The sequence below is a fragment of the Prinia subflava genome, chromosome 1 (assembly GCF_021018805.1).
Source record: "Prinia subflava isolate CZ2003 ecotype Zambia chromosome 1, Cam_Psub_1.2, whole genome shotgun sequence".
NCBI lineage: Eukaryota > Metazoa > Chordata > Aves > Passeriformes > Cisticolidae > Prinia > Prinia subflava.
This window is the reverse complement of record NC_086247.1, coordinates 97,186,139-97,209,569: the sequence shown is the minus strand read 5'-3', so window position 1 is coordinate 97,209,569 and position 23,431 is coordinate 97,186,139. Positions and strand designations below refer to the sequence as shown.

General features: G+C 37.4%; 1 long non-coding RNA gene across 2 annotated transcripts; it reads left to right on the top strand.

The window, feature by feature from the left end:
* The first annotated feature begins 717 nt into the window (after positions 1 to 717).
* LOC134562742 (uncharacterized) lies at positions 718 to 22,198 on the top strand. 2 transcript variants are annotated; one of them, XR_010083250.1, is made up of 4 exons: positions 718 to 917; positions 10,695 to 10,781; positions 14,676 to 14,809; positions 19,830 to 20,732. It is a non-coding gene; the product is annotated as an uncharacterized LOC134562742 (long non-coding RNA). The 2 variants fall into 2 exon arrangements; XR_010083257.1 differs by lacking the exons at positions 718 to 917; positions 10,695 to 10,781 and adding an exon at positions 20,741 to 22,198 and having other exon boundaries at positions 12,899 to 14,809; positions 19,830 to 19,927.
* Positions 22,199 to 23,431: the final 1,233 nt, after the last annotated feature.

Here is a 23,431-nt window from a genome sequence, read left to right as displayed (position 1 = left end):
AGCCACTCCTGTGCAGCTGGGTGGCCTACCTAACATCTTGCAAAGGCCAAACTGAGCCATCAGCAATTCCATCAGACTGTCCCAGGCCTAATCCGCCAATTCCATCTAAGGCGGGACCAGGCCAAGGCAATCATAGACACATGCCCAAACTGTCAAAAGTTCTCCTTACCCTTGCTGGGATCAGGGGTCAGCCCCAGTGGGCTTGGCAGTTGTGAGGTGGCAGGGAGATGTCACACAAATCCCTCAGTTTGGAAGGTTCAAATATGTTCATGTGTCAGTCGATACCTTCTCTGGCACTGTTTATGCCTCAGCCCACACAGGCAAGAAGATCACTGATGCACAGAAACACCTTCTGCAGGCCTTCTCCATGATGGGGATCCTCAAAGAGATGAAAACCGATAATGGCCCAATTTATGCTTCAAAGATGTTCGATAATTTCCTGCAGGAGTGGGGGGCGAAACAGTAAGGGGATCCTGTACTCCCCTACTGGCCAGGCAGTGATAGAAAGAACTCACCAGACATTGAAAAAGACCTTGGAAAAACAGAGAGGGGTTGTCAGGATCAACAGTCCACAACAATGACTTTGTAAGGCTCTGTTTACTATGACCTTTCTTAACTGTTCAGTTAGAAACCTTAATCCACCTGTTGCCAGGCATCACCCAGTTTAAAAGTTGGTGTGGGGCCCTGTTGGCCCTCTCTCTTGCACCACCCTTTGGAGAATAAAGATCTCTAACAGTGCCTTCTCTGATTCTTCCTTCAAACCTAGATGCCAACAATATACAGGGACTGCATAGAGCAGAAGGCAGCTCGGCTTTGCACTGTTACTTCGACTGCTAGCAGTTTGAGAACAGCCACTCTTGACACATGGCCGGGGTGAGAGCTAGCCAGAGTTCCCTGGACTATAGCGTCAACTTAAGGTACTAGTAATCTGTTTAATAGTCTAGTACTCAGTTTAGTCTTCTGGTGTTTTGTTTTGTGTGTTTGTCTTCTCTCTATTGGTAACCGCAGTTTGATTTGTTATATTAGGGGAAAGATGAAATGAGATTTATTTTAATGAGGCTTAGTAGAAGGACTAATATTTCCTTTAAAATTATGAAATATAGTCTACACTTGTAGACTACTTCCCCAATATGATGCATAAGATTTTTAGATTTCAATGTCTCTGATTCAATTTCTTCTTGAAATAGTGTACAGATGATTTACTTTAATATCTATTATATACACACTTAAACATATATGTGTGTACATCTATGACTATATTACAATTAAAAATGAAATTAGCATGCCAACATTTTTATTTTAAAATACAGAATGGGAATAGGCTATGAAAATAAACACCGGGGAAAGGCGTGAAAAAATATGTGACTTTGGGAGCATAGGTAAAGACATTTTCTGTGTGATCCTGCATCCAGTTTGACTATCTTATACTCCATTAATATTTCTGACATCTACAACATCACATCACGGAATTCATTCATGTGATAAAATCCACAATATTAATTATTCATATTGTGAAAATGTATATTCTTATTGAGCTCTTTTTGATAATGTCATTTGATGTTCTGAATTTTGTCATTTAAGACAGGGTTCAAAGAGATTTCTCTGTTTGCTTTCTCCTTTGTTTTTCTGTCACTTATGTCTCTTACACTTCTCTTAGCTAGCTCCTTACACCTGCTAGACAATGCTCTTAGTTATGGATTGTATTTGATTTTTTTAGTAGCCAAGGCCAAGTTTATTTTCATCAATTCACCTCCTGTGATTAATTCAAGAAGTCTGTATACTTTTTTAATTTCTGCTGCCAGTTAGTGAGCTCTCAGCTCTTTATTTCTTCCCAAGGTTGTGAACCTCTGTTTCGTAACAAAGAGGTCAATCCATTTATATAGCTCCAGTCCTCAAGGTCACTCTTTCTCCAAGACTTCTTTTGTATTGACAGCTCACCAAGTGCACAGTGATGGCAAATATTATGAGTGTATATTGACTAGTTTGTCAGTATCATTACATGAAAGTGTAAATAAAAGCCATCTGAAATTGTATTCTAGAGAAATTCATTGGGCATGTGCCTTACAGTCTCAAAACTCCCTTTTCAGTATAACTAATTTTGGACTATTTCTTCAGCCAATTGCTCATTTACTTCATATATCTGACACTCACACTTCCTAAACTTCACCATTATTTTCCACTTGGCATGATAGGAGACATTTGTAGATGTCCAGTGAGATTATTTTTTCTAGTTTCCTGTATGGACATAAGTTACATGTTGAAGAAAGTAAGTATATCATGTCAGAATTATCTTTCTCTAGTAGAGCCATCTTCTATTATCTTATTTAGCTCCCAATTTGCTTTTCTTCAGAGCAAAAATCCAGATTTTTAGCTAAGATCACTTCTTACCCTTTACTATTCTCCAATCATATAGTACCTCACCTAACTTGGATGAACTTTAAAATATTCAGATGAACTTTAAAATATTCAACCTCAAATTTAAAATGCCAGGAATTTTCCATCTTGTACAATAGAAAACAGAGAACCCTACAACATAAGTGCATCTAGGTTTACCAATATTGAAATAAATCCTCCTTTTTAACCCCTCCGAAGTTCCAAGCTAGCTCAGGCCTTAGAAGGCTTTGGAGGAATATTTCATAGACAGGATAAAGGACCCAAAAGAGGCTCTGACCCTCAGCTGCAGTATAGATGTTTATTCCAGGTGGTCTCCAGAGGGAAAGAGGGCGTGCACAGAGGAACAGGGTTTTTTCTCAGCTCTTGCCAGGGAGGAGCAGTTTGGGACACAGCCAATGGGGTCAGAAAGGGAAGGAAGGGTCAAACTACATGGTTGCATGCTCTAGGGGTCCCTGAGGGGGGAGAAACCATTCCCACAGAGGAATGTAACACAATATCTGTATCCTAAATATTATAATTTGTATACGTAGCAAATATAAATATAAATATAAATAAATATATATGAGTTTATTTTCTCTGCATGTTATCTTTTCCCGAAAGTTCATTGTCATTGTCATTGTGCTGAGATCAAGAAAACCATTTATGTTTTTTTGAAAACTTATTTCTTATGAGCATAGCATGAAGTGATGCCTTAAGTTTTAGCTTTCATATTATCCAGAATCTGTATGGTATATAACTCTGATCTAAAGGGTTAGCAAGTTCCCTTCACAGTATAGTTAGACAAAACAATCTTATTCCAGCCCAAGGACACCGTTGCCTCTTCAAGCCCAAAAAAGTATAAACAACAGCGAATTGAGAGGAGCAAAATGAGAGGATGGGACTTCATAACCTGAAGTTGTAATTGGACAATTAACCTCAATATGTAAATGGACCAAAACTTTAAAAAGTGTAAAAACTTGTGACCCGTTGTCTATCTTGGATGCAGCCCCAGCCAGGCTCTTGTACTGCCCAAGGCATATTCTTTGAAAGCCTTTATAGTAAATACCTATTTTATTCCTTTAACACTGTCTAGCCTCTGTTCTAGGTAGCCTCTCAAGGCATCACATGTGGATTGAGAAACAGCACTTTAGAACACATACTTCAGACCTTGATGCTGACACCAAATTGGCCTGACTTTGCTATTAAAATAGATCTTTTGTGAGGAAAACTAGAAAAATTTACAGAGGTAGAAAAAAAAATCTCCCATTTTCTTCTATCTTTCATGGAGGATTTTTCAAAGTTTTTCTGAACCTTTTGTTCAAAACACAAAGGTGGAGATTTGCTGGCTAGAATACCTGCAGGAGATATCTATTTATTGCAGAAGAGTTTTTTTAGGCCCATTTTATTTGAGTGGATTTTGACTGAAGGTAAAGCCTATGGATCACAGCTTTTGTAAAATATTTAATGCTTTACTGACATTTCTAGTGCCTTTTAAGTATTCCTTCCAATTTACATTAGTTCCTTACCAGGTGTTTTGCCCACCTGCCAACCAGTAGTAGAATGTGGGAACAATACTCTCAGTGATAGCTGAATTACCTTTTTTTTAATCTCATAGCATAGAACCATAGTTTTTAATAGAATGGTGAAACCATCTGAAAACTGTCTGTAGTGGAAGATGAAACAGAGTGACTTTTTCAACTGTTCACTGCTTAGAAAGAAAAAAAGTCAAAAGTAGCTGGAAACAAGGATAATGAATTCAGCTACTAAAAGGGCATTTTTCCATCTCCATTTTAAGTTTTGCTCTCTCCATATACAATGTAAGATGGGAAAACTCAGTACATTCTCCTTAGAATCTTTTAATATTATAAAAAGGTATTATTTCTTTTTTATTTTTGAATGGCACCAATTAGCATCAATAAAAATTTTACTAAAAAGTCTGTTCTAAAAAGTGACTCCATAGGATCAGCCAGGTTTAGAATGGCCTAGATGGAAGAAAAAGTCAAAGTCATAGCATGGCATCTTCAAGCAGTGCTCAAGCACACCCTGCTGAAGCTTGTGTTACATAGTGCTGTAGCTAATGATGTACATGTGCAGACTGTAAGGTGTTATGGTGAGCAGCTTTGTGTGGCTTAATGCTGTCTGTGACATGCTGGCTACCTATTAAGGTTGTAGCAAAAAAGATGCAACCAGCAATAGGTCTTTGGGAATGCAAATGCAACATTAGTGGCCTTGATAGCATGTCACATGGGAGCCTTGTGTTTAGTCTTGCCATGCTAAAATGCCGATGTAGCTCCATGCCATTGAGAAAGACTGTGTCTATGACTCCCCCTGCAGTAAGGAAGATGGTGATATATGTATTTATTTAAAACTGCATGTGAAGTGTCTAAGCCCAGGTCCCTAACACTTTATGAAATACTGCTTAGCATCTTGCTAGTCTTTCCCTGACTGATCTCTCCTGCTATGTTCTGCTTCTAAGCATGTTTCAGCATTTCTGCACTTCAAGGCTGGGAAAAAATGTCTATCAGACAGTCTGTCTAAAGCTAATAGATGATAGTCCATGCTGGATGCACCTTTTATATTTCACAGAGAAAAACACCTTTTAAAAGTCCTGCCACAATCAATAAAATTTCAGGGAAGAACTTTTAGTGCCATGGAACATCTGCTCTCAGCTTCTTAAAAGTTTACCAGGATAGAGAGCATGTGGAACAAGATGACCACTGGTCATCATGGCAGTCTCACAACTGCTCACAGTAACATGTTACCTTTGCATGTCACAGGGTTTTCACAGTCAGCATGAAGAAAAACAGGTGATGGGGGATGAAAGCGCGGCCAGTTTTGAGATGGAGCCTTAAACCTTCTGCCTAATACAAAGTGCCCTATTGTGACAATGTCAGTGTAACATGATGCTCTGCCTGGAATGAAATAAACTCCAGAAATGTCCTATTTTGCAAAACTATAATTGGTGAATTACAATGCTGCTTTTGATGCTGAGTTATACTAAAATCAGTCTGACTCATCAACATCAAAGTTAAACATCTTGATAGTGAGGTGAAGATGGGGCAGATATTGTAAAGCATCCTTATCTAAAAATGCTAATCTGGCACAGCTGGTGTAGAAATATACAACTGTCAGTCAACCACTCTATCCTCCAAAAGTCCAGTTCCACTTTCAACCGGTAGGTTCTTGAAGTGTATGTGGAAATTTCTCCTTTGGATGAGGAAGCCCCTTGAGGTTTCTCCTTGAGGCTGAGAGAAAGAGATTTGCCCACAGTCATTGGTATGGGCATAAATTTCTACTTAAAATTTGGGGGTTTGAGGGTTTTTTACTAGATTTAATATGATTGCTTTAATATAATTGCTTTGACATAATACATTTTACTGTGCTATACTATACTTATACTATACTTACACTATACTATACTATACTATACTATACTATACTATACGTATACTACTATATTAGTAGTTTTAGAGTCTATACTCTGCAGTAAATAATTCCGATTAAGATCTTTTTGCCTAATCATTTATCACCTTAAATCATTCATTTTTATAGAAACATATCTGGTTTCTGATCCTTAATCTTGAAGGACGAAGCTGTACAAATATTTGTCACATCTCTGTAACTCCTTATATTTAAACCATTGACAAAGTCTGGGGCTAAGATGGGATCCAGCCAAACCAGGTTCCTATCTGAGAAGGAATTTAGAAAACAACGGGGGTCCTTTCTGCACCTTGTGACTCAGTGGGAGGACTTCTCTAGTAAACTTTGTCTGAAGCTTCCACTCCACCTGCAACAGTCAGAGGGCACATAAGAATTGCAGTATATCATAAAGTAAATCAGTGTCTCGCCTGGTAACTGTTCATTGAAGTGTGGTTTTGTTTTGAAGTTATTAAGGAGAATAGTCTCTCCTTGTAAGTCAAGCTTTCCTTTTACTAAACTGCATACCTGATCCTTTCTGTATTCACTTTCTAGACTACTCTGGCTAGCTTCTTTCTTGATTGTGGATGTGATGCTCAGAGAAATGTTAGCAACTACTCAGTAGAATGGAAAGATTCATCAAATATGCATTCAGTTTCTTACAGAAATGGCTAGTGAAAAGGTATGGTATTTTCTTTTGCTGTATCCAAATGGCATTTTGAATTTTTGTAAAATCAGTGGCCTAATAAAATACTCTCAGGCAAAAATGTAATCTGTATTTTTCATTCCTATTGTGGTTTAACCCCACCCACTGACTAAGTCCCACACAGCCACTTGCTGTGCTTGCACAGCCACCATCATGGTGGGATGGGGGAAAGAATTGGAAGAGTGAAAATGTGAAAAGTCACGGGTTGAGATAAAAAAAAGTTTTTAGAGCAAAACTGCTCACAAAATCAAAGCAAAACAAGGAATTTATTCACCATTGCCTATGGGTAGGCATATGTTCAGCAATCCTCATGATAGCAGGGCTCCATCATGCTGAATGGTGACTTGGGAAGGCAAACACGATCATTCTAAACATCCTGATTCCTTCTTCTTCCCCCAGCTTTACACAGTGATCACGAGGCCTTAGGGTCCAGAATAACCCTTTGGTCAATAGAGGTCAGCTCCCCTGGCTGTCTCCCCTCCCCACTCTTTGTGCAGCCCCAGCCTCCTACCTGGAGGAGTAGTACCAGAAGCAGGAAAGGCCTTGGTACTGTGAAAGTACTACTCAGGAATAAGAAAAGCATCTCTATATTATCAACACTATTTTCAGCATAATTCCAAAGCATAGCCCCATACTAGCTACTGTGAAGAAAATTGCCAAAAATGTAACCACTTAGAGCTGCATAATAATTTTGTGGCAAAAAGTCAGACTGATTTCTAGACCTATATCTAATGTGTCAAGCTTTTCCAATACAATGTACTCTCCTTGCTATTAAAAAAAAATCAAGAAAATACTTCTATTTATATATCATAAAATTTTATGGATCTTCAAAATTACCTCCTGTAAGAGTCGGTCCGAAGATCCCTCACCTGTCTCACGATTGTCAGAGGCTGAGACCTCAAGGACCCCAGGCCGCAGCACAGGAGTTCTGGCCTGATTGAGGTGGGACGCAGGTTTGTCCCTGCAGGTGCATCTATTAGACTGAGATGCCCCCCTCAGAGACCTGGGTAGGAACAATGGGGGGCTGTTATGGTTCCTGGGCCGTGTTTGCAGAGGCTGTGTTTGCTCTGACTGACTGTGCTGTACCTGCTGCAAAGCCCAGCCTGCCCTGCTTCTACATTGTGCAAGAACACCTGCAGCGCTCACAAGGTCTCCCCCTCCTCATTGGCCTGTTGCCCCTCACATTGAACAAAACCTATAATAATCACCCCAAGAAGGAGAGTTTCTGAGGCCTCCCCAATGGAGAAGATGGATCTATTGGCGCAAGCCATGAGGACTGCAAACGTGATCTATTGGTTTCAGCATCACGAGGACTCACGTCTGCTTTCAGTAACTATATCCCCCATTTTCCTCTTTTCCCTCTCTCTCTCTCTTTCCCTTCTCTTCTATCGCATATTGTGTGTATCAATAAAGATACATTGATTTTACTTGAACTAAGTTCTCATTGCCTCTTTTTGCACTTTGAAATCAAAATGAACCATCATGACTGTCCATTGGATCGTGACATCTCCCTAAAAGAAAAAATGTTCATCACATCCATTCTTATGTCCTGTACCATTCTGAATGATTAACTATTCTCAAGTAATTGGACTTCTCAGTGACTTTACTTGAGTGGCTCATGGCTTGTTATTGATTACACTTACATTTGTGTTTATTCAAGAAGAAAATCTGAGAGCATTTTTTTCTTTCTCATCATTTCTGTAAGAACTATTTAACTGCCATTCTCCTAAAAATCCAAGAAACAGAAGATAACATTGTTATCCTGGAACTGCTACTGGTATTTGAGACCACCTAAACTATTAATTATCTGACATGATACAAAAATACTTTTTCAAATATATTATTGTGAAGTCTACCAGACTCTTCACCAAGAAAATTCCACCCCCTAAGTCCTTGCAAATTTTCATAGAAAGTAAGGCCACAAAGAATGGCTAAGTGGTTTTGAATGCAGGCTTAGATTTTTGTCTGTTTTTAATGCTGGTATTTTGTGCATTCTAGTAAAAAAAAATTAGAGACTAGAATAGTCAGCATCACAGTGAATATATTACAGCTGGTCAATATGTTCAGCAGCCTTTTGGTAAGGTGGTAAAAATTGCAAAACCATATTTGGAGAAGATGCTATTTGAAATTTCCTGTGTACTTCAGGATATTAATGAATCTGCTAGAAAGAAGTAAAATCAAAGATATTTTAGTGTCTTCTGGTATCTGGTTGTTTAAATGAAGAGAAATGGATTGTGTCCTTTTTAAAACCCTCAGACACAATTAACTTAATTACTAGATCTCTGACTTCTAATAGATCTTATTCTCAAGAATATCTTGTAGAGGAACAAACATCCAATATTAAATCACCACTATGTTAATCACCTAAAATTATTTCAGAGTAATAGAATAGAAACAGCCAGAGAATCACAGAATCACAGAACCACAGGATGGTTGAGGTTAGAAGGGATCTGCATGTCATCTAGTCAAATATCCTCAGTAAAGCAGGGCTGCAGAGTATGAGTGTCCCAGAGAGCTTTTGAAGTTCTCCAGAGAGGAACACTGCACAGTCTCCCTGGGCAACCTGTGGCAGTACTCAGTCACACTCACATATAAGAAGTGTTTTCTGATATTAATAGGGAACCTCCTGTGTTTCCAATTACACTAATCCTCTCTGGTCTTCTTGTCACCACTGAAAAGAATTTGTTTCTGTCTCCTTTACACCCTCTCTTCAGGTGTTTAGCAAAATTAGTAACCTTATTGCTGAGCCTTGTTTTCACCAGGCTGAAGAGTCCTAGATATTTCAGCTTTTCCTCACCAGTAACATGCTCCAGTCTCCTGAACATCTTTGTTTCTCTTTTCTGGAATTTACCTAACACACCCATGTCTCCCTTGCACTGCAAAGCCCAGAACTGGAAACAGTACTCCAGGTGTGATCTCAGCAGTGCTGAGCAGAGGGATTGGACCACCCCTGTTGATGTGCTGGTTCTATGTTGTCTAATGCAGCCCAGGATGCCAGTAACATTTGCTGCAAGGGCATATCACTGTCTTGTGTTCAGCTGAGAACGCCAGGGCATTTTCTGCCCAACTGCTTTCCAAGCGGGTGTGCCTCAGCATACGTTGGTGTATGGGGTTGTTCCTCCACAGGTGCAGGACTTGGCATTTCTCTTTGCTGAGGTTCATGGGTCTCCTGTCATCCCATCACTCCAGCCTGTCAGCCCCTCTGCTTGGCAGCACAACTCTCTGAGGTATCACTGCTTCTCCCAATCCTATGCCATCTGCACACTAGCTGAGTGTACATGCTGTCCCATCATTCAGTCCATTGATTAAGATCTTAGGTAGGACTAGACTCAGGATGGACCCCTAGATGCCACTAAACAAGAATGGTTACTGCACTCATTAGTATGCCATTGGTACGAATACCCACTGATGTAAGATTAGATTAGATTTAGATGGATTTACCAAATCTAAGGAATACTATACCACGCATAGATTTACCAAATCTAAGGAATACTATATCTCCTTTCTGTTGTGTTTATTTCTAAAAGCAAACATGGCCTGAGACTTGGAAAAGTAACCGTAAAACAAAATAGATAGCTTTGTAGTGGATTTGGGAAAAAGGAGCAGAAAGCAAAAATACTTCCCTGTTTCTGAATACAAAGCACATTTTTCTCTCTGTGGACACTTGATGTGATGAACAGTGCTGCATGCATCTAGAACTTTTTTCCAAACATTGCCAAGCACAAACAAGTAACTTTCTTTTCACTATTGCATACCAGGAAATGCATAATTCTTGCTACTCTTGCAGTAACATTTCCCAAATTGCCCTGAGTCTCTCCTGTCTACCCTAGTGAAAAAGTCTTTGCTTTGTTATGCAGTGTTGAGATAGTCAGTATTTTCCTCAGTGTCATGCAGTAAGTTTTTCTGAAAATGGTTCCACTGAGAACTGCAGCCAAAATAGTACCATACTAATTGTCAACATGAGTAATGCTCTCTATTAAGTAAACAGAGAATTGCTAATGATAAATTTTGGAAGTGGAATTGGTGTGTCTGTCAGGGAAAGAGTATTTTAAAAACAATATATAATAAATAATATATTTTTACATCATTTTAATTTGAGTACTTTCTGCAGTAGTTCTTTACTTACTGTCATTTGATTGTTTCACTTTCTGTGAGCACTTCTGAGATTATTTATTCTTCTGCTTAATATTTTTCCCAGAAAAATGCCAGTTAATAACTCTGCTCTGAATTCTTGCTGAGACAAGGAGTTGACCATGACGTTGTTTGATCAAAACTAAACTGCCAGGTAATACATAGCACAACATAACCATATTTTCAGCAAACTCTTACTTATCATTAGGAAATATCTCCATAAAATGTAATAGTCAATGTGAGATTGCAAGTGTACTTCCTGTTAGCATTTTGTTTTATACTTAATTCCCCTTAGACTGCAAAAAGCTCAGTTTATCATTTTGATGAATTGGCAATGAAGGCTTTGTTGGAAAAAAAACCCCACCCTGTATTTCTGAGTCTTAGAATGGCAAACAAACAATCAAGTGTTACTAAAGTCTTCAAAGTAAAACACAAAGCAAAGCAAAACAAGCCAACAAACCCACAACAGCCTCCAAACTAAAAAACATGGCATTCAAATTGTCTTCAGTGTGTGATTTTACATGCAAACAGAATTGAGAGCAGGGTATAGGTCTTTTTACATATTCTTTATATTCTTAATATTTTAAACTGAGAAGAATATTGTTAGTCTTCTTCTGAAAATTGCTTTTCCCCCCTCATCATTAATTTTTTCCTAATAAACTTTTTTGAATTGGGCTTTTTTTGACGTTGTATTGAATAAACAGCTAATATATTCTACTTTTTATAGCCTGGAAATTATAAACTTGTGAAAATAACCTGTGAAAATAATGTCTATACTTAGCCAGAAAATTTTCAAAATTTACTTTTCTAGGGAGGTTTATTCTGTGTTTTTAAGGAATTAATATTATAAAGATAGTATAGATTTGATCAAAAAAAGAAGCTCTTCCACAGATAAATTCTTCTAAATTTTGTCTTGATTGTCACCAATAAATGAATATATGTCATAATAATCACTTGTTCACTCTTCTTACCCAACTACTACATGGTTAATATTCCTTCATTACCATTGAATCTAACATCTTTTTTCAATCTGGAAAATTCATCAACTTTAAGAGGAATGTGAATGTGTAATTTAATCTAATAGCCTCCAAGTAATACACTCTAATTACAGTCTTGAAACTATGGAAAATTTTGAATCTTAGTTTGAATAACTTATGCCCTTTGTAATGCGATTTGCAGTGATGGTAACACTAATGCCATGGGCTATGAATTCTAATTGAAATCAACTCTGGATTCAATTAGGGGGAAAAATTCATCAATTCCCACTGGTCTCATTGATTTTTATTACAGAAAATTCTTTCCTTGGAGTCAAGCCCACTTTGAACTATTCTGTGTTTTCACTGTTTGCATGTTTCTTTACACCCTCTCAGTTGTGCTGGCTTAATTTTTATAGAACTACATGGTCAAACAGATCAAAGAACTGATCTAGGATTTTTAATGTTGGAATCAGCATAACTGAAAACATATTTGAAAACCGGGTGTACTTTGAGTCATCTTTGTCATTCAGCGAAATGATGGGATTACCATCAGATTTATTGCCAGGGTAAATTAGAAGCAGATCTGCTATTAGGGGGAGAATATGTTATGATTTCTCCCATGATAAAGTTCAGGTAACTATTTCTGAAATTCCCTTATATTTCTACATTGTGGAATTAGTTTTACCTGCGCAAACCTGTAACAGCTTCATCCAAGAAATGAAAAACTGCTTGACCTTCTTATCCATTTCTCATTGTGTTTCATTCATGACTAGACATGAGCAGAAGCTGTTACTGGATTTAGAAGCCTTCCTCCTCCATTTGTGCCACTCTTTGCCTAAGTACTAAATAAATATTTCTCTTAGTATTCTAGGAAATTATATGACTGTCTACAAGGTTGTTAGCCAAGTAAAACAACAGACTAGCTGGTACATTATTCATGTAAAAGAAAAAATGAATATCACTGACAGTAGTCCAACATGTTTTATTTAAAAAATAGTGTTCTAATTTCTTCATTTTTCAATTACATTAATTTACTTCAATTACAATTGAAATTTTTAAGTTTTAGGACTGTTAACCAGGTTGACTTTTTGAAGGTTTTTTGTTTTATTGCTTTATGATCAGAGAAAAGAACGAGCATGCTCAATATAGAATATTTGTATTCAAAAGTAGTAAAGTCTATGCTCAAATGTGATGTAGTCATATGCAAAGCAATATATTTATGTATAAAGTATGGGATATGTTTTCCTGGAAAATCTTTTGTAAAGGGCATAGAGATTATCAATTTCTGCTAAACTGATGTGGCAAAATTTTGATATTATACTTTGGTTTATTAGGACAGTGACCAGATTAAAGGAGGTTATGTTATTTTCTTTCTCTGGACATATTTCAATATATAGAAATAAAATGCTTACTGCTGAGACCAGCCTTCTAGATTTTTTAGTCTGTAGTTAAATTCTGAAGGCATGTGGCAACACGCAAGTCAGTAGAGGATAGGAAAAGGAGACATTTTTAAATAAATTCTTCAAGTTTTCAGGATCATATATGTCTCATACATGTAAAACAATTATTATTTCCTGTGTTTAACCCTAATAGGTAGTTCAGCTTGGTCACTTCCATGCAGCAGCATGGCAGAGAGAATTGGAAGGGTAAAAGTGAGAAAACTAATGGGTAAAATCTGAGCATGCAAGCAAAGCCTGCACAGGAAAGCAGAGCTTCACCAAGAATAATGATTACTTCAAAATAAAAGCACCATGTGTCTAAATGTCACTCCTTTGTCCCTCTTTCCTCTCCTCCCCTCCATTTTTTATTACTCAGTACAACATCTTATGTCATGAGATATCTCTTTCATTAATTAGGACAAACTCTCCTGGCTGTGTCCCCTGCCAACTCCCTGCCCACCCCAGCCTAGACACTGGAGGGGCAACATGAGAAACAGAAAAGGCCTTGATGCTACATAAGCAGTGTTCAACAGTGTGTTATCAACACAGTCTCAATCACATATACCAAATATAGCAGCATGCAAACTACTATGAAGAAAGTTAACTCTATCCCAGTCAAAATCAGTACACTATTTTTAAAAATAAAAAATTGGGGTCACCACTATTTTAGCAAATGGACAAATTTCTGACAACTTTTTGCAAAGACTACATGTTCTAATAAAAATTAAAAAGAAATTTGGTATCACATTTTCTTCTGCCAGTATTTGTACTGTTGCTTCTAGTAAGAGCCCTCCCCATAACTTTCAGTCTTGTTCCAGGGCCCGTACAGACTGCTGTGAAGTCAAACCCTGTTTCATGAGGTTTCCTGTTTAAGAACTATTCTTCCATTTTAAGAATTAATAATAATGACTGACTGAAATGAATTTGTAGCAATCATATGCTTAAAGCTATGCTAAGCTATAAAAATACCCATCTATTTGAGTACATGATAAGAGATGGATGGTGATAGTAGGGTTTAGACAGACAGAATCAGAAGATTTAGACAGACAAAATGGAAAGGTTTTTTATGGCTTTTTTTTTTTTTTTTTTTTTTTTTTTTTTTTTTTTTTGCTTGTGTGAGAAATAAGCCACTAACCAAAGGTTTAATGTCTGCCATTCAATTACCACCTGCCTACCAGAAGTACACATTCATTTACTCTTATTGAGTTGATTCTTCAAGTGAAGAAAAGTTGATTGAAAGTATATTACATCAGAATGGGATGGAAATCTTCCCTGACCTGAGTTGCATAGGCTGATTTCTCCTGTTGCACTGTATCTATGTGTCCCATGAATAGAAAGGGCTATTTGGAGACCTGAACCTTAAGAAATGAGGCAGGCAGAAGATGCAGTATATGTGTATGGAAGTATATATTTATAATGTATTCTTTCAGGTGGTGGTGGCATGACTCCATCCAGCTGCTACCTCCCCGAACAGTAGCTCACTCATTCCCTGACATTGAGATTGAAGAGACAATCAGAAACATAAAAGTGAAAAAACTTGTGGGCTTAAATAGACAATTGAATAAGTGAAACAAAGATGCACACACAAAGAAGGCAATTTAGTAGTTAATTCACTATTCCTGTTGAAAATAGATGTCCAGCTGCTTCCTGAGAAGCCAGGCCTCAGCACATGTAAAGGCTGCTTGGGAAGACTGAGACCATAGCACTGAGCATCAGCTCTTCCTCCTCCTTTCATTGAGTTTTCATTGCTGAGCAGACACTGTAAGGTATGGAATATCTCTTTGGTCAGCTTGTGTCAGCTATCCTGTCTGTGTCCCCTCTCAGACTCCTGTGGACCCCCACCCACACCTATAGAATGGGAGGAAAAAAGGCCTTGGTGCTGTGCAAATGTGGCTTAACAACAGCTAAAGATTGGTGTATCATCACTGTTCCAGTCACAAATTCAAACCACTGCTTCATATGGGATTATGTGATGAGAGTTAATTTCATCCCAGTCAGACCCAGCACACAGCTGCAGAGCTTTGCACCTTCCGTCCAGCTCTGAAAATGGAAGAGAGGTAGAGGGAGACAGACTCCTATGCTACTGCACAGCAACTAGGAGCTTAGCAGTTCCCAGTACCACAGAATACAACCACAAGGCAGAAGTTAATGACTGGAGTCAGGCTCTTTAGTTGTCAAGTAAATGTACATTTGCTTCAGACTAATGAAACTCAAGAGGAATATCTGCATTTCTAGTTAGCAACCATCTTGAAATAGAGGACTTCAGTGATCAAGTAGGCATTCTGTCACTGAGCAAAAACATTCAATATTCAAGGTCTCCAGTCTCTTCTGAGATGAATTACAGCTGCAGGTAACTCAAGGCAAACTCCTCATCCCTCACTATGAAGGTTTTTGCAGATTCTGCTTGCTGAACCAGCTGTGGGACCAGACTCATGCTTGTCACCAAGGACCAAGATACGGATGAGAGATGTCCTTGCTACTGTTAGAATCTGATACTTGTAAACTAGTGTGCTTCATGTTGTTTTGAAAACCTGAATATTTGGAAGAACTGGGGTTAACAGCCATTGAAGGCAACAGTATCAAGAGCAGCAAAATGCCTATTTTGCTGTCTGCTTTGAGCTGCCACCAAAATAATAATAGATTATTTAACTCAGTTTTTCTATGGACATTTTTGACAGCCAATATCATTACTTCTATTAATGAATTAGAAAATAGTCCTCCACTGTCTACACGACAGGCATTCAAAGAGAAAACCTGGAAGTAGAATTGAATTCAACTTCTTATCCCAGGTTCTGTCTTTTATCACTTCAGAAACCTGCTGGAATAGGTTTCATCAAGATTAAATCATACATTTTGTGAAATTGGAAGCTTATAACTGATGGTTTTACATACTATTAAAAAAATTAATACCGTTAATTATTATGCTTAACTTGATATGTGAAACTATATGCCATTCCTTTTTCTTTCCTCTTAAATGGCCAAAGCCTTCAGAAGCATATCCATCAAGAAATTAATACATAGAAGTAGGAGAGGAAGAGAGATGGGAGACACAAGATTAGATGTTGGTTCCCAGGAATTCTAAGATTCTTGGGGGAACATACCCTTCCCATCTCTTTTATTTCCTCTTACTAGGGATTTCCCTGATCCACCCACTAGTAACTTGAAAATCTGGCCAAGGCAACAATGCTAAAGTTCCACTAGTGAAGCTATACTTACAGTTTTTTTTCTTCAGCGTTGGAAATAAGGATATGCACACAACTCCACAAGTAAACCTTTCCCTATGCAATTTCTTATCGTGTTAATTTTCCTTGTACTCAAGACAGCGGGAAATCTGACAAGTATTAAAAACTGTAATCTCATAAATGTAATTCTAAGATAAGTGTATTATAAGTTATTTTTCAGGATTTCTTTCATTGAAGCCTACAAAATTATAACATTGGGTTTTTTACTGATCAAATAAACTGAGGGTGCAACCTGAGCTGCTCCAAGCCACTACAGCAGCACTGAGGTCCGTAGCTGAAAGTGACAATTCTGCACTAGTCACACAGTCATGAAAAGGGTTAATCTTATGCTATGTCTTGCCCAAGTTAGTATCTGACCTACATGAATTAAGCAGATTAATTCGTTGTATGTGCGGGTAAGCAAGTAGTTGAAGTAAAAAAGGTGAGCTAGTACGTGAGAAGTGTCCCTTTTTCCTTGTAATTACACTTTGAAGGCTTGAACTTCAGAATAGCTTCTCTAAAACTTCAGGCTATAACTGGGGAAATAAAATAAATAAAGCAGCTGAGCGTCACTTCTTTTGGCAAAAAGCTGGAAGCAAAAACTTTTGATATGCTAGAACTTTAACACAGACACGAATCATGCTTAAGGCCAGTCAATCACACTGAGCTAGTTTAAAAAGCACTTCTTTCCAGGAATGGCTTTAATCCAGGCTGTCATGTGAAAGAAAAATTTTGTTCTGCTTCAGCACTGTAAAGGCACTGGGGCTTCTGAACACTATCATCTTGAAATGCAATTTCTCTTCAAATGCACATGCTGGTTATTATCTTTCTGGTTGCAGCTGAAATAAAACATTTGTGTTCCAGAAGGAATGGTGGTGCTTGAATTTCTAATTAATTTTGAATGCACTTTGAAAGACTAATATGAAGATGTGCCTTGGTATGTGGCTGTGATTGTGGTATCTCAGTACATAATGTTTCCATTCACAACAAAGAAATTAATCTTTCCCAGTATATCCTTCAGTTCCTCTTTAATTTTGTGCAGTAGTGTATGACAACATTTTTCTCTCTGCTATTTCCTGTATGGAAGGGTTTCAATAAGACATAGACCTCTGAGACACTCTTGGAGAATTAAATCTTGCACACTGCAAGAATTTGAGGGAACAGAAATACTGTTACAGACCATGAATGAATAAAGATTTGATGGCTGGGTTAGATATCATGGAGGTTCTAAGACCTCTTGGAAAAACACACATAAATTCCCAATGAAGTATTGTGGTACCAACAGATAAAACTGCTACTGTTAAGTATTTAGGATTTTAGATTGAGAATGAGAAGCAGGCAAAAATAAACTAGCCATATTCTGAAAAATCCTGGATGGAAAGGACACAGAATCAGCTGAGGTCCCACTGAACATGCTGGAGATTAATACATTCATATTAAAGATGAGCTAGCATAAGTTTGAACTGGGAATTTTTGTGGTTTGGAGCTATAATCACTGGTAATTTTGCCACACTGATGTTAGCCAAGCTGGGTTTAAACTTACTTCCTAAGTAAGTTTACTTACATGACTGATTGTCATTGACATTCTGTCTATACCAAGAACAAAAGACTCTTGTCTGAAGTTTTGCTCACTTTTAAGTGATAGGAAAGCCAGTTAGGAAGACACTGAGTGAAATATAGCACAGTAAAGCTGGAAAATAAAGAAGTAGAAGTAAAAAAAAAATACATTTAAGAAAAAAATGTTTCTACAGAAATTTATTTTTTTATTAAGACCATAAAAGTTTGACATGCTTTAAAGTGCTGGGAATAACTTAAGATCAATACAGATGAAACTAAAGTAAGCCAATAAAAACTTGCTTGCTGTTCATTTTAAATTCTGTTAATTTCAAAGCAAATTCTGTATGGGCTTCCTTCCAAAGTTAAGTGAACAACAAGACATTCTAAAATAATTACTATCAAAAAGACAGAGCTATCAAAAGCTTTGCTTGGATTTGGATATTAAGTTTAAATCCTTGCACATTGTAAGACAGGAATTACAAAATAAAAGAGAGATTTTGGGAAAGAAAAAAATAATTTTCTCCTAAGTACATTGTAACCAGACCTTTTGATGTTTCTGTTCTGGGGTTTGGTTTATTTTGGTTGAGTTTGGGGATTTTCCTCAATGAACTAAAATTCCAGGCAAACAAATTTCCTTTTGGGGTGATTTTCATTTGATGTATTTGTCTATTCTACTATACAGGATTTAATCTACACCACTCTGAACTTGTCCCCTTTTAGCTAAAAGTGACTTTTTCTACAAAAAATATGATTTTTCTTTTTCTTTTTTCCTACCTCCTTTTTTTTTTTTTTCTTTTTTTTTTCTTTTTTTTCTTTTTCTTTTGTGATGAGTTGGCCCTGGCCAGCAGCTAAGCACTCAGAGAAACTCATTCCTCCCTGACCTAGCCCAACCAAGTAGCACAGGGGAGAGAATAGAAAGACTGAAACTAATAAACTCATGGATCAAGATACGGACAGTTTAATAGGTGAAGGACAGGAAAAAAAGCTATACAATGCAATCTAATCATTTGCCATCTCCCATGAGCATACTGATGCCCAGTCCCCACATAATGGCCACCTTAGAAACCAAGCAGCTCCACATCTTTCTTCCTCTAGCCCAGTCTTAATGCTATGATGTTATATGCTATGGAATTTCCCTTTGAAAAAATTGGGACAGACAGCTATCAACTTCTTTCTGACACCCAGCTTACTCTCTGTGGAAGGATGCACAATGATAAAGGAGATACCATTGATGCTGTGCAAACAATGTTTAACTGGTTCATTATAAATTCTGATTTAAGCATAAATCCAACCCACATCACCACAGGAGTTACTATGAAGACAGTTAACTCAATACCAGCCAGATTTTGTACAGCCCTAGAAGAGCTTGCCCATTTTCCAGGCCACTCAGGAACTGCGTGTTACCTACTTAGTCTCTCTTTAGTTTCCAATAAATAAAACATAACTGATAGTTTGTTACAATCTTTGGCTTTTTAAATTTTTGTTCCAAAACTGAGATGTCTGCAGTTTATAAAGTTATTTGTGGTCTTTCAAGGTAACACTAAAGACATGAAGTTAGATTTGTTTCAAATAAAATTTGTTCTCACCAGAGCCTATGCTTGGTTGGAGGAACATAAGATAACCACAGTGTTGGAAATGCACAAGTACTTTAACAAAATAAAAAGTAACTGCTTTGTTTAGTTCTTTTTCTGTCTTAAAGAATCAATAATAGAAATGAAAACCATTACTGTCCATGCAGCAGCCATTACCTACTTAAAGAGCTTTGACATTTCCCAGCATGGATGGAGCTGCTGAAAAGAGAAGCCAGAGAGTTCATTCCTATTAGAGAGCTGGGACTAGAAAATGTGATGGGGGTGGAACTTCCATGCTGTGCAAATTAGTGCCTAAATTACGTTAGCCTCTTATAGCTACTGTTAATCCAGTGTTCTTTGCTGTTTTTCTATCAGATGAAATTAATGGTAATTCAGCAAAACAGCAATAATAGATCTGTATTTTTTGTGTTCTACAGATGAACTTCATTAAAAGCTTTAATCTAAAGCTCCACCATGGGAAATCTCACAGAGCTAAAATGGGAGGTCTCCAAAGAGCTTTTCATTTCAAACTCAGGTTGTATCTCGTATGCACTCTTTAGTGATTTTTTTTTTTTTTTTTTTTTTAGGACTGGGGTGTTTTGGGGTTTTTGTTTGTGGGGTTTTTGTTTGTTATCTTCTTTTCTTCCAATGATACCTTTAAAAAAGCTTTGCAATTACTTTGGAAAAAATAAGGCTTAGCTTACAAAACTCAGTTTTAAAGTGAAGAGGGACAGAAAGGATACTTGTAGAAGGGGAAGATAGGGGCTAATCAAAGTAGGGACTGAATATCATTTCACATTAATTGCTGCAGAGATGGATGCAATTTATAGGAGGAGCTGCATAGGTCACTAGTTGATAAAGATATTTAATTTCATTCTACATTTCTGGGTTCTTACGGAAGGGGAAACAGAAAGTCCTTTTATCAGCATGGGAATGCCTGTGAATTATGGGTTGAACAGACCTTCATTTTGAGGACAATTTCCTCAAAAATGTAAAAGCTGGTAGGCTAATAGGCAACCTCAGAATTCTGTAGATCTGATAGGGTGGGAATACATAAATAAATAGTTGATTTGCATCTTGATTAGATACTTTGGTTACAACGTGCATAATTTTTCTGGCGTTGTACAAATAAGAGTTCACCAAACATTTATACCTACCAGCCCCCTCCCATGTCTGTTTCATGTAGAGAAGACATAACAGAGAATTCAAGATGATTCTGTGTTATGCTGAAGCAGCATCTCAGGTTTCAGTTTTACAGAATTTGTTACCTTGTAATCTTTTTGCACATATTATTGATCTGCTCATTATCACGTTCTTAAAATCTTTTTTACTTTTCTATTAATTCCAGGGCCTGTAATCTCAAGGCAAGGCTTTTCAGCAGCAATGAACTTAATTCAAGCATTTTGTTCACAGTGGATCAATTACAGTAGTCATTCACTATAAAAGTTAGCATTCAAAGAACATTAAAGTAATAAATTAAATGAACAGATTCAAATCTGCTCATAATCAGACTTCCCATATTTTGTTTAGCTGGGATGCAGTTCTACAGTGTAACATGAACAACGCTAGTGTATTAAGGTCAGGGTAAAAAACGCAACACTGTGAAAAGACTTCAAGGGATAATGGTAGAAACACTACAGAAACTTATCTAAAAGGATAAATGAAGTGGAAAATGCATGACTGTTGTCACTACAAATGACAAGAAAGTGTCCTAGCTGATAGGATTTGAAGCTGTGGTTTGAGTATGCCCACTTTTATTTCTGATACTGCTCTGCTGGGTGAGCTACCAGCTTGCTGTTCCTCCATTTCCCTGTCCATTGAATAAGGTTATGCTATTTTTCCAAGAACAGTGTAAATCTCCAGCAGATAGCTATTTCTCACATATCAAAACTCACATTTCTACCAAATCCTAAGTGATCTTCCCAAAGGATAGGAAGAAAAGAAAGTAAAAAAGAAAAATTAACTTTAGTAGAATTTCAAAGCAGACCATATCTGTCTTTTTGTAGACATATTAGGGTTTTTTGCTTTTGGATTTCTTTTTGGCTTGTGCCAACTGGGCTGTTTTGTACTGTTCAGTGAATGCAAAGTTCTTGTGTCTTTTAATATTTTTCTTGAAGGCAGAATTTACATTTTACATAAGATGATAATTTCTTTATGAAATCATTTGCCAAAGTACAATTTCTTGTAGAAAGTCAAAACAACATCCAGTATCTTGGGCCAAACATACATGCAAATGGGGTGTGTGTATTTTTATGAGGAGAACAGTGTCTCAGCCTTCACCTCATGCAGTAAATTCACAGTATTGCATGTAGTGGATGAGATAAAGTAAATGTGAAATTCATGCCTGTCCAGGTATCATGTAGAATTAAGAATCAAATGTTTGATTTTGTTTCTGTTAATCAAAGCTCAAGCAGATACAGGCTTTCCCCAGGACTGCAGATTTCTTCCTTAGAACCTCTGAAGCAAAGCATGCACCAACAGAAGCACAAGGGCAGAAAAGCAATGGCCCTCTCTATCCCCACAAGGCTAAATTTTAAACTCAAATAAATTGCATCTATCAAAGTATGGGCAGCAGCTTTGCATATGCTCTTTCATCTCAGTGTAGCTTATGGATATGGGGTCTCAGTGTTTATTAACCCTTTTACTGTGCCATCCCATTTTCTATGTGAGTGGTTTCATAATGCCTGTCTGTAAGCACAGTTTGTTTGAAGTAGCTGCCTAAGCTAAATAACCTTACTAAAAGTGAAAGGAAATTGGGTTGATTTGGGATAGTCTCCATTCTCTCTTTTGTGCACTCTTCATTACAATTTGCTTCCTGTTTTCATTTCTTGTAGGAAATGTTTTAACCAATGTAATCAAAATCTATGATCACATAGTCTAAGATTGCTCATAAGTGCCTAGAATTACTTTTTATTATAGATTTTTCAGGATTTCCAGGAGTTAATGCATGCATATATACAATATAATTGCTATATATGGGGCTGTACGCAAAGGTTCTTATTTACTCTAATAAAAAATTTTGTGTGTGGAAAGTAGAAAATACTGCTGGTTTTAACTGTTTTATACATTGCCTTCAAGCAAATCCAAAGTTTCTTGAAATCCTTGAATACTAAGATGTGAATTGAAATCAGCTTCTTAATTAGTGAACAATTTGTATTCATTACAACTTCAACTTAGGTCCCTCATATTGAATACCTTGTGCATCTGTTGTTCACCAGTGAAAGGTGGGAACATCGAGATTGGAGGCAGCCTAGACTGCAGTGGTCATGCACTGGTGAAATTTATAGTCCTAAGGGATATGGGTCATATAAGGAATAAAGTTAAGACCCTGAACTCTAGGAAGTTTAGGAATTCTAGCTGTAAGTCTTCCAGCTCTTCAGGGAGATAGTCAGTGGAATTGCCTTGGAGGCTCTGCTTCAGACCTGGCAGATCTTAAAGGCAAGTCATGCACAAAGTACAAGAGATAGCAATCCCCAGAAGAAAGGAATCTGTCAAGGAAGACAAGAGCACAGTGATGGAAGAGGTATGACTGACACCAAAGAAGGCTTCAAGCATCAACACTTTATTGCTTTCCAGTACAATCTTAAATACCCTTCATCTTACATGCATTACATCTGTGTGCCCTATCTACCCTTTTGTGATTTGTCAGTACGCGTCAGCACTCCATGTTTCATTGCCTTCATTACTGTTCACCTGTCCTACGTAGTTGTAGCCCGTTAAAGATAAGGCTTGACCTCAGCCCCATTCCCAATCACCACAAACTGTGTGCCTACAATTCCCCCTTCCTTTTCTTTTAAATAAATGCCTTGTCTACTATCCTTCTACAGGGCCTTTGCAGAAGAAATATCAAACATGGTACAAGTATCTTTTGTCTTGGTTTCACTAATTCTGGAATGCGTCCGTGTACTGACCTTGATTCATTCCCCAAACGTACATCACATGGCATCAAAATCCTTATGCCTACACTTACAGAATATTAACAATATCAATAACTATACAACTTTGTAAAGCAACATACAAAAATGAGCTGAATGTTATG